We start from the raw sequence: 11,926 nt of genomic DNA, 5'->3' as shown, positions 1-11,926 counted from the left end.
CGCATGATCGAGTTTGACCCATTGAACGAACAGCGCGCGACTCGTATCCGGGGAAGGGTAATCGTGCGCTAACTTGGGCGCTAATTAACGTAGACGAGAACGACGGCATATTTGAACTGTAGAATGTCATAATATACTCCTGTAGTATTAAGTAACATCACGATGCTATCTTTATTAAAAATAAAAGCCAAGTTCTTAAATGAGTAAATGTATTTATTTAAAATTCGTATTTATGATCAAACAATGTGTGGTATCTGTACCGTTATAGATCCATATATATAAAATAATCGGTACACAATTCAGAGCGCCACCATAAGTAATTTCTGTGAATAAGGGAAAAATTTAAAAAAAAAGGTTGCTTTTCAGAAATCACAATTGAAAGTTTAATGCCACTTACAAAACGTGGATGCTACCATGTTTCTTACCCCAATAGCACCCGATAGGGAATGATATCATAGCAATCAATATTAATGGGGATTATAGAAGAAAGAATGTAGAACTGGCTGAGTAAGCAAAGAGGATGCATCTGGATGTGCTAGGAGTAAGAGATATTCGGGTAAGGGGAGATAACGACGGAGAGCTCGGAGATTATAAAGTGTACTTGATGGGTGTTAGAAAGGGAAGGGCAGAGTATGGGTTAGGGCTGTTTACCAGGAATATCATTGCATGCAACATACTTTCTGTTAGGCACGTAAATGAGCGAATGATGTGAGTAGATTTGGCAGTTGGAAGAATTAGGACGAGAATTGTCTCAGTATATTCACCACGTGAGGGTGCAGGTCAGGATGAAGTTGACAAGTTTTATGAAACATTGAGTGACATCGTGGTCAGAGACAACAGCAAGGATAGGGCAGTGCTAATGGGCGATTTCAAAGTGAGTTGGAAATAGAACTGAAGGATACGAAAGGGTAATTGGTAAATGTGAGGAAGATATGGAAGCTAATGGGAATGAGAAGCGTTTGCTGGACTTCTGTGCTAGTATGGGTTTAGCAGTTACGAATACATTCTTCAAGCATAAAGGTATTCACCGCTACACATGAGATGCTAGGGGTACCAGATCTATAATAGGCTATATATCAAACGACTTCGAATTCGGAAAATCTGTTGGGAATTTATGAGTTTTCTAGGGATTTTTCGATAATTCAGACTACTATCTGATCTGTACTAAACTAAGTATCTCTAGGCCTTGCGTAGAGAAAGTGAAATCTGTCTAAAAACGAATGAAGGTAGAAAATCTCCAGGACGAGGAAATTATACAGTAGTACCTGGATATGATTAGGGAAATGTTTCGAACAGTAGACAGTAAGCAGGCTCAGTATATAGAAAGGGAACGGGTGGCATACAGGAATGCTGTAGTAGCAACAGCAAAGGAATTCCTAGGAACAACTGTGTGTAAATAAGGGAAAAGGCGAGCATATTGTTGGAATGATGAAGTGAGAGCAGCTTGTAAACGTAAAAGGAATGCTTGTCAGAAATGGCCCAAAACAAGGGCCAAGGTAGACAGGGATTTGTACGTAGATGAAAGAAACTGAGCGAAACAAATAATTGTTGAATCCAAAAAGAAGTCATGGGAAGATTTTGTAATAACCTGGGAAGGGAAACCTTTCTGGACAGTAAAAAAAATCTTAGAAAGGGAGGGAAAAAGGGAATGAAAATTGTTTTGAGTAATTCAGGTGAACTCATAATAGATCCTAGGGAATCACTGAAGAGGTGGAGGGAATATTATGAACATCTTCTCAAGATATCTTGATTGATATGGCCTTGTAATAATACTCAACATGGCTTAGCTGTCTTGATACTGCTACACGACTAAAAGCAATGGGAAACTACAGCCGTAACTAACTCCAGAGGACATGCAGCTCTCTCTGTATGAATGATGTACTGATGAAGGCTCCTTCCCGGGTAAAATATTCCGGAGGTAAACTAGTCCCCAATTCGGATCTCTAAGTGGAGATTCCACGAGAGGGGGCGATCATCAGGAAGATGGATACTGATATTCTAGGAGTCGGAGCGTGGAATGTTAGAAGTTTTAATCGTTGCGGTAGGTTAGAGTATCTTAAATGGGAGATGGATATATTAAAGTTAGATATAGTTGGTATAGGTGAAGTACGTTGGCAGGAAGAACAGGATTTTTGGTCAGGCAACTACCGAATTATCAACACAAAATCAAACAGCGGAAATTCTGGAGTTGGTTTAATAGTGAAGAGGAAAATACGGCAGCGTGTAAGCTACTACGAACAACATAGTGAAAGAATTATTGTCGTCAAGATAGACACCAAACCAATGCCCACCACAATAGCGCAGGTCTATACGCCTAATAGTTCAGAGGATGATGAGGAAAACCAAAGAATATATGAAGAGATAGAAGATTTAATACAATATGTAAAAAGTGACGAGAATCTACCTGTGATGGGAGGCTGGAATGCAGTAGTAGGCCAAGGAAGATAAGGTATTACAGTAGGATAATTTGGATTGGGACAAAGGAACGAAAGAGGAAGTCGGCTGATTGAATTCTGCACTGATCATAATTTAGTCCTTGCCAATACTTGGTTCAAACACCACAAACGACGGCTGTATACACGGACGAGACCTGGAGACACTGGAAGGTATCAAATAGACTTCATTATGATTAGGCAGAGATTCAGAAACCAGGTGTTGAATTACAAAACTTTCCCAGGAGCAGACGTGGACTCTGACCACAACTTGTTTGTCATGAAATGCCATCTGAAGTTGAAGAAATTGAAGAAAGGAAGGAATGCAAGGAGATGGGATCTAGACAAGTTGAAAGAAAAGAGTGTGAGGGATTGTTTCAGGGAACATGTTGCACAAGGACTAAAATGAAAAGGCTGAAGGAAACAATGGAGGATGAGTGGTTACTAATGAAAAATGAAGTCAGTAGGGCTGCTGAAGAAATGTTAGTGAGTAAGAAAAGATCAACTAAGAATCAGTGGTTAACTCAGAAGATGCTAGACCTGATTGATGAATGACGAAAATAAAAGAATGTTAGAAATGGAGAAGGCAGAAAAATACAGGCGATTAAAGAATGAAGTGGACATAAACTGCAAGGTAGTTAAGGGAGAATGGCTGAAGGAGAAGTACAGGGATGTTAAAGGTTGTATGGTCCTAGGAAAGGTAGATGCCACATACAAGAAAATCAAGGAAACTTTGGAGAATGGAAATCTCGGTGTATGAATATTAAGAACTCAGATGGAAAGCCACTTCTAGGTAAAAAAGACAAAGCAGAAAGATAGCAGCAGCATATCCATCATATGTTTCAAGATAAAGATGTAGATCACTTGGTTCCGGAACAAGAAGAGGGTGTTGATGCGGATGAAATGAGAGACCCAGTTTTGAAACCAGGGTCTGACAGAGCTGTGAGAGACCTAAAGAGCAAGGCACCTGAAATTGACGACATTCCCTCGGAATTACTGACTGCCTTAGGAGAAACCAGCATGACATGGTTATTCAGTTTATTGTGTAAGATGTATGAGACAGGAGAAGTTCTGTCCGATTTTCGGCAAAATGCTGTTACACCTATTCCCAAGAAAGCCGGTGCAGACAGGTGTAAAACCTACCGTACCATTAGTTTAGTATCTCATGCCTGTAAAATTTTAACACGTATTATTTACAGAAGAAAGGAAAGACAATTTGTAGCTGAGTTGGGTGAAGATCAATTTGGCTTGCGAAGAAATGTAGGAACACGTGAAGCAGTCCTACTTTACGTCTGTTCTTAGAGGATCGAATTAAGAAGGACAAGCCCACGTATTTGACGTTCGTAGATCTAGGAAATGCTTTCGATAATGTTGATTGGACCAAGCTACTTAAGATTCTGCAGATGATTGGGATCAGATACCGAGAACGAAGAATTATCTACAATGTGTAAAAAAATCGGTCTGCAATGATAAGAATCGAGGGCTTTGAAAAAGAAGCAGTAATCCAGAAAGGAGTGAGGCAAGGCTGCAGTTTGTGCCCCGTCCTTTTCAATGCTTACATAGAACAGGCAGTAAAGGAAATCAAATAGGAATTTAGAATGGGAATCACAGTGAAAGGAGAGGAAATCAGAAACCTTGAGATCTGCCGATGACATTTTAATTTTATCTGAGACTGCGGAAATCTCGAGAAGCTGCTGAATGGCCCGGACGAATTCTTGGGTAAGGAGTACAAGGTGAAAATAAATAAGTCCAAAACAAATATAATGGAGTGCAGTCGAACGAAGGCAAGTGATGCAGGAAATATTAGATTAGGAAATGAAATCTTAAAGGAATTAGATAAATAGTGTTACTTGGGTAGTAAAATAACTAACGATGGCAGAAGTAAGGAGACATAGAATGCAGACTAGCACAAGTAAGGAAGAGCTTTCTTATGAAAAGGAATTTGCTCACTTCAAACATTGACATAGGATTTAGAAAGATGTTTCCAAACACTTTCATCTGGAGCTTGGCATTGTATGGAAGTGAAACATGGACGATAACTAGCTCAGAAAGAAAGAGAATAGAACTTGTGAAATGGTGTGTTACAGACGAATGCTGAAGGTGAGATGGATAGATCGAATCACGAATGAGGAAATACAAAATCGAATTGGTGAGAGGAGATCGATTTGGCTAAATTTGACGAGAAAAAGTGATAGAATGATAGGACACATCTTAAGACTTAAGACACCCAGGACTTGTTCCGTTGGTTTTTGAAGGAAGTGTAGCCACTAAGAACAGTAGGGTTATACCAAGGTATGAATATGACAAGCAGATTAGGGCAGATGTAGGATGCAGTAGTTGCGTAGAAATGAAAAGTTAGCACAAGACATGGTGGCATGGAGAGTTGCATGAAACCAGTCTCTGGACTGATGACCCAAACAACAAGAACCTTCTCAACGTAGTGTTGCAAACAGCCAAGCTCATGGGGAGGACGAAAATTATGTTGGTGAAATTACGCTTTAGGAAATGGAAAGGATTGTAAATAAACTGCATTGTCATAACGCAGCAGGAATAGATGAAATTTGATCCGAAATGGCGAAGTATAGTGGGAAGGCAGGGATGAAATGGCTTCATACAGTAGTAAGATTAGCATGGAGTGTTGGTAATGTACCTTCAGATTGGACAAAAGCAGTAATTGCACCTAACGTAGCACAAGGGAACAGGAAGGATTGCAACAACTATATATAATTTATTAAGGTGCGCTCGAAAGAGCATTACATAACCTAGTAAAAACATTTACAAATTAGCAATTTTTATATTCTCATTTCAAAACTTTACAGTTTTCCCTACTATATTCGTTAATTGATTTCACCCTATTCGGACATTCCGTTATATGATATAAACTGCACTTCTGATCACAGAGGGTGCAAACGCACTCATTGTTTGGTTTATGAAAGGTGGTATTCCTGCAAATACACCATTGATTTGTATACCAGGCAAACTATACACTGGCATCTTGGAAGAGAGGATGCGATCAGTAGTTAAGAGGTAGTTGGATGAAAACCTTTTTTTTTTTTTTTTTTTTTTTTGCTAGTTGCTTTACGTCGCACCGACACAGATAGGTCTTATGGCGACGATGGGGCAGAAAAGGGCTAGGAGTGGGAAGGAAGCGGCCGTGGCCTTAATTAAGGTACAGCCCCAGCATTTGCCTGGTGTGAAAATGGGAAACCACGGAAAACCATTTTCAGGGCTGCCGACAGTGGGATGAAAACCAGCCTGGTTTCAGACCACATAGGGGCTGTCAGTATCAGATTTTCAGTATGCGCCATTTAACTGAGAAATGCTGCGAGCGGAATAGGCAGTTGGTTTTATGTTTCTTAGATCTAGAGAAGGCATATCACAGGGTACCAAGGGAAAAGATGTTCGCCATACTGGCGGACTATGGAATTAAAGTTAGATTATTACAATCAATCAAAGACATTTATATTGACACTTGGGTTTCAGTGAATACATGGTGGAATGAATTCTTGGTTCAGGGTACTTACAGAGGATAGACAAGGCTGTAATAATTCACCTTTGCAGTTCGTAGCTTACAAGAATCATCTGCTGAAAGGTATAAAGTGGCAGGGATGGATTTAGTTAGGTGGAAATGTAGTAAGCAGTCTGACCTATGCTGACGACCTAGTCTTAACGGCAGATTATGCCGAAAACCTGCAGTCTAATATCTTGGACCTTGAAAATAGGTGCAATGGTATGGGTATTGATATCAGTAGGTAAGAAATTCGAGAGAACTGAATGTCAGATTGGTGATACAAAGCTAGAACAGGTCGATAATTTCAAGTATTTAGGTTGTGTGTTCTCCCAGGCTGGTAATATAGTAAGTGAGATTGAATCAAGTTGTAGTAAAGCTAATGCAGTGAGCTCTCAGTTGCCATCAGCAGTATTCTGTAAGAAGGAAGTAATATCCCGGACGAAACTATCTTTACATCGGTCTGTTTTCGGACCAACTTTGCTTTACGCGAGCGAAAACTGGGTGGAGTCAGGATACCTTCCACCTAAGTTAGAAGTAACGGACATGAAAGTAGCGAGAATGATTGCTGGTACAAACAGGTGGAACAATGGCGGGAGGGTACTCGGAGTGAGGAGATAAGGCTAATTTATGAATGAACTCGATGGATGAAGTTGTGCGCATAAACCGACTTCGGTGGTGGGGTCATGTGAGGCGAATGGAGGAGGATATGTTACCTAGGAGAATAATGGACTCTGTTATGGAGGGTGAGAGAGGTAGAGAGGGAACAGGACGATGATGGTAAGACTCATTTTCTAACGTTTAAAAGATAAGAGATATAGAACTAAATGTAGCTACAGCACTAGATGAAAATAGAGGTTTCCCTTCCCAGGTTATTACAAAATCTTCCCATGACTTCTTTTTGGATTCAACAATTATTTGTTTCGCTCAGTTTCTTTCATCTACGTACAAATCCCTGTCTACCTTGGCCCTTGTTTTGGGCCATTTCTGACAAGCATTCCTTTTACGTTTACAAGCTGCTCTCACTTCATCATTCCAACAATATGCTCGCCTTTTCCCTTATTTACACACAGTTGTTCCTAGGAATTCCTTTGCTGTTGCTACTACAGCATTCCTGTATGCCACCCGTTCCCTTTTTATATACTGAGCCTGCTTACTGTCTACTGTTCGAAACATTTCCCTAATCATATCCAGGTACTACTGTCTAATTTCCTCGTTCTGGAGATTTTCTACCTTCATTCGTTTTTAGACAGATTTCACTTTCTCTACGCAAGGCCTAGAGATACGTAGTTTAGTACAGATCAGATAGTAGTCTGAATTATCGAAAAATCCCTAGAAAACTCATAAATTCCCAACAGATATTCCGAATTCGAAGTCGTTTGATATATAGCCTATTATAGATCTGGTACCCCTAGCATCTCATGTGTAGCGGTGAATACCTTTATGCTTGAAGAATGTATTCGTAACTGCTAAACCCATACTAGCACAGAAGTCCAGCAAACGCTTCTCATTCCCATTAGCTTCCATATCTTCCTCACATTTACCAATTACCCTTTCGTATCCTTCAGTTCTATTTCCAACTCACTTTGAAATCGCCCATTAGCACTGCCCTATCCTTGCTGTTGTCTCTGACCACGATGTCACTCAATGTTTCATAAAACTTGTCAACTTCATCCTGACCTGCACCCTCACGTGGTGAATATACTGAGACAATTCTCGTCCTAATTCCTCCAACTGCCAAATCTACTCACATCATTCGCTCATTTACGTGCCTAACAGAAAGTATGTTGCATGCAATGATATTCCTGGTAAACAGCCCTAACCCATACTCTGCCCTTCCCTTTCTAACACCCATCAAGTACACTTTATAATCTCCGAGCTCTCCGGTCATTATCTCCCCTTACCCGAATATCTCTTACTCCTAGCACATCCAGATGCATCCTCTTTGCTTACTCAGCCAGTTCTACATTATTTCTTCTATAATCCCCATTAATATTGATAGCTCCCCATCGAATTCCATTTCCTTCGCCAAGTTGTTTCCAAGGAGTTCCTCGCATGTCAAATGGTTGCAGGATGCTACTCTACTTACACATAGTCCAAGTGAGGATCTTTCCTCTAACTGGTTATGGACCGCCGGTGTATTGTACAGTCCTAGCCGCCTGAGCACAAGACTCAGAATATCTCCAAGATGTCCATTCCCATTCCATGGAAACTGGTATCTCGACTCTCATTACCACTTACAACGCCATTCAGCCGTTGCCCATGGTTCACGAACTTGGACGTGACTACAGTAACCCACACCATGAACCCATACAAAAGAAAAGAAAAATTACCAGCAGATATAAAAGACCCCAGCATTTGTTACCTCTGTTAAACCTTTCCCCACTCTTAATTTCAATATACACAATTTTCTCACTGCACATGAGTACTTGTATACAATATCCGTATATTTCAAATATTTCGCACGCCACACAATAAATGTTGTTCATTGCCAGTCTGGCTTAACTTGTACATCTGATTCTCACTCAATAGCTTTTCTCTCACTCCCTTTGTTTCTTTACACAGATGGTAATCTGCCCTCAATTCACCGTGGAAAATGCATGCCATTGTATCTTTTTCTAATACATCCTTTATGTTATACAAACCAAACAACCACAATAAACAACCACTTCCCACCGATCCGTCTACGTTGCTAATTCTTAGCCTAGTAACCAGACTAATCCTATATAGGACTAGTGTCGATCCATCCAAGTTTCCAGTTGTGTATCATCTACCCTCCTTATAACAGTCCTCCATGAGCCTCTACCCCTTATATTCCAGTCTTCAGTCGCTAAATCCAGACCTTCCATCATCATTTTTACCTTATTAGCCCAGCATTCACTATACCTACTTGCAACCTGATACTGGAAAGCGGATTGCAGCCGTAAGCTACCTTCCCGTCTCCTTACCTCCACCAATATCTCTGTTCCTCTTCGTAATTTCTACTTGTATATACTCCCCAGAAATTACTGTCGACCCAGAACTGGCAGTGCAGAGCGGAACACTCATGAACGTCATACTGAATATACTAGCTATCCGATTTAGCTTGCCTCTTTTCTATTCCACCCCATACCTCAGAACATTAAACCATGCTTTGTGTTTCATACCTCATTCCCAGGAATTTGCTTTCCAAGGATTTTATGACGGACATAGCAGGTACTGCTTTCCACTTACCTCTTTTGATCTGATCCTCCCATCCCCTTTATAAGTTGTTATGTACTGGAATCTTCTTGGAATTTCTCCGTCGATTCCTGGCTAAAATAATGTTGCCAAATTTCAATTTTCTAGAGCACATGGAAGAATCCGTCCACTTTTTTTAAAACGGGCTGATTTAAAATATGGGCCTTTCGCAAATTTTCCTTGTCTTACAGCGTGCAGGCTATCAGTTTGCCGTATTCCAATTTTGTATCTCATCTGGAAGTAGGTAAACATCCATGTTAGTGAGTGAGTCGATCACTTAGCTTTACAGCTTTATAATAGAGAGAGGGGATACCGGGAGAATGTGCACGCATAATAGTGCAGACCTGCATTTTAAAAGTTATTGTGACGGAACGGCACGATATATCGACAAACGGATAACGCCATGAGACGGTCCGTTTAGTTGTCTCTATCTTTGATACTCAGACATTTTTTCGTATCTCGGCTATTTATGCCATAGATTGAGATAAATCTTTCGATCTAGAGCAAATTTGGTGCTTATTCCACAAGTTGAGAAAGTATTTCGCCCACGTAGCAAACAGCCACAGCCTTGAAATTTAGCAGACGTATCGACGATGAAACGATCTGAAATTTTGGCACCTCCACGTATTGTTGCATTGCCATCGGCTACACCTAAGATGGCTTTAGAAATTTAGAATGGGGTGAAATTTAAGTAAAGATTCCGCATATTCCTTTCGTTTCCCCATACATGCATGATAACTGGAATAATGAAAATTTGTTTACTTAGACATACGTCCAGTGGACGTGGCAAGGGGTCTACTGACATTCGTGTTATACCTGTCTTATAAGTGTGTCAAGCAGTAGAAAAGGAACAAAACTGTCCAAAAATCGGATAACGGAGCTCAATTTATAGTAAAAGGAATCGAGATACGACAAAAAGTTATAGAACCAAATGCGTAACTCTCTTCATGTTAGGAGCCGAAAGTGCTATCCTTTGTTTGATAGGAATTATCCTTTAGCCACAAAATACCTCGAACCGAAGGTCTGCATCGTAATTAAATTTGCCTCGGAATTCCGATATCTTTCAGGGGGAAAATTTAAATACTTGAACGTCTTTCAATTTATCCGTCAGTTGCAGGCTAAATCCTATAACGTTTTCAAATTTTAAATCGCTAGCGCCTTGGAAACAAGCATCTGCCGCTTTGTTCTGGAGGAGGGGTGTATAAATAAGAAAATAGCTATCAGACACATTTCAAGTTAATCTTTAATGTCAGTCAATTAGCCTTCTGGATTTACATTTTTGTAGTCTTTTGGATCGGTTATGTCCCAAATTAGCGCGGTCCGATGCTCTGGTTCTCGGAGACTCAGAGTGGGTTTGTTGCGTATTAACCAACATCTAGAGAAGATTTCAACTAGGAAATAAATTTGTTGCTGTAACTAGATCTAGCAAATATCGTACATTCAAGATGGATAGGTCTTCTCATCACGCAATGAATGTGAAATTGTGTGCATTAATAATCTGTCATTCTTGAAAATATCACAAATCACGTCAGAAATCACATTTTGAACCATAAGACCTATATGAATTCATATATCTTCTTAATTTATAAGTTATTTAAATGATTGTGTATATTATCATCCCAAGAAACTATATTCCGAGTTATTTAAAAAAATAAATTTTGTCTAATCCATTTGAGTATTAGGTGACATTTTTCACTTAATTCCTTTACTACTCCGTTTTACAAAAACATTTAATTGAGTAAATTATGTACTAAATAAAAATGCTATTATAATTTGAAATATGATGTGTTCCTATTCCTAATCTATCAACGCTGACTTCCTTTTCTTTGAGCGCGTGAGGATAAATATATCAGCAAATTGCGAACACTAGCAATAATAAAAACAACTTCCGATATAACATATTGTACCAGGAATGCCTAAGGGCGTGTTTTTTTCCCTGGAACTTAATTCATTATTTCGCCAAGTATTTGCAACAGGATGGTAAGGAATAGCTGATTACAGCGCGCAAGTTAACGAGACAGCGTGGAAGCTGAGTGCGAGTTGGTTGGTACGTCATCGGCTGTGACGTAATCGCCACGTATAGCTGACTCGCTATCGTCTGGAACATTCCAGAAACCTCTTTATATCTCGGAACTACGTCTATATATGAAAAGGTGAAGCATATCACCGTAAGGATTAATACTTGGATGCCACCATGTTCAAGTTTCAAGACAATAGACCCACAGGTTACGGAGATATTGTAGTGAAAAGAAAACACATTTTTCTGTGAGCGTACAACAGAGACCTCGACTGCGCATATAAAACAGGGCGTTCAAGGAGGTAGAATGAGGACGAGTTCGACTGCGCTAGCGAGAGGACATACGTGCCTATCGCTCCGCTGTCCCTCTCCTCTCACCGAGACCTTCCAGACTTCGAGAGACTACACTACCTGCCCCAACCGGTTACCGCTTCTCGGTACCTAGGGTTAGGTAGGGAATCTGTGGACCAGGGACCCGCCGAACAACGGATAATCCCGCGCCCACTAGCTCGTACTAGAATGTCCCCACACCAACACACACGGAACCAGGCTCGTAATTCCCAAAAGAGCAATAAATCGCATCGGAAAGAGCAATTTGTCGACGAGCCTGGAACCATTACAGACACAACCGCCGAGCTACCAGAACGTCCAGAGGAGACCGAGAGGGAAGAGACGCTGTTGTCACAGCGCTCTGACCAACTGGCTGGCTCCAAACCTACGGCGGAGAAAGAGACCCCCCCACGTCTCTAC

This window comes from Anabrus simplex, chromosome 4 (assembly GCF_040414725.1).
Source record: "Anabrus simplex isolate iqAnaSimp1 chromosome 4, ASM4041472v1, whole genome shotgun sequence".
Lineage (NCBI taxonomy): Eukaryota > Metazoa > Arthropoda > Insecta > Orthoptera > Tettigoniidae > Anabrus > Anabrus simplex.
The sequence above is the reverse complement of the archived record's forward strand: the minus strand, read 5'-3'. Positions refer to the sequence as shown.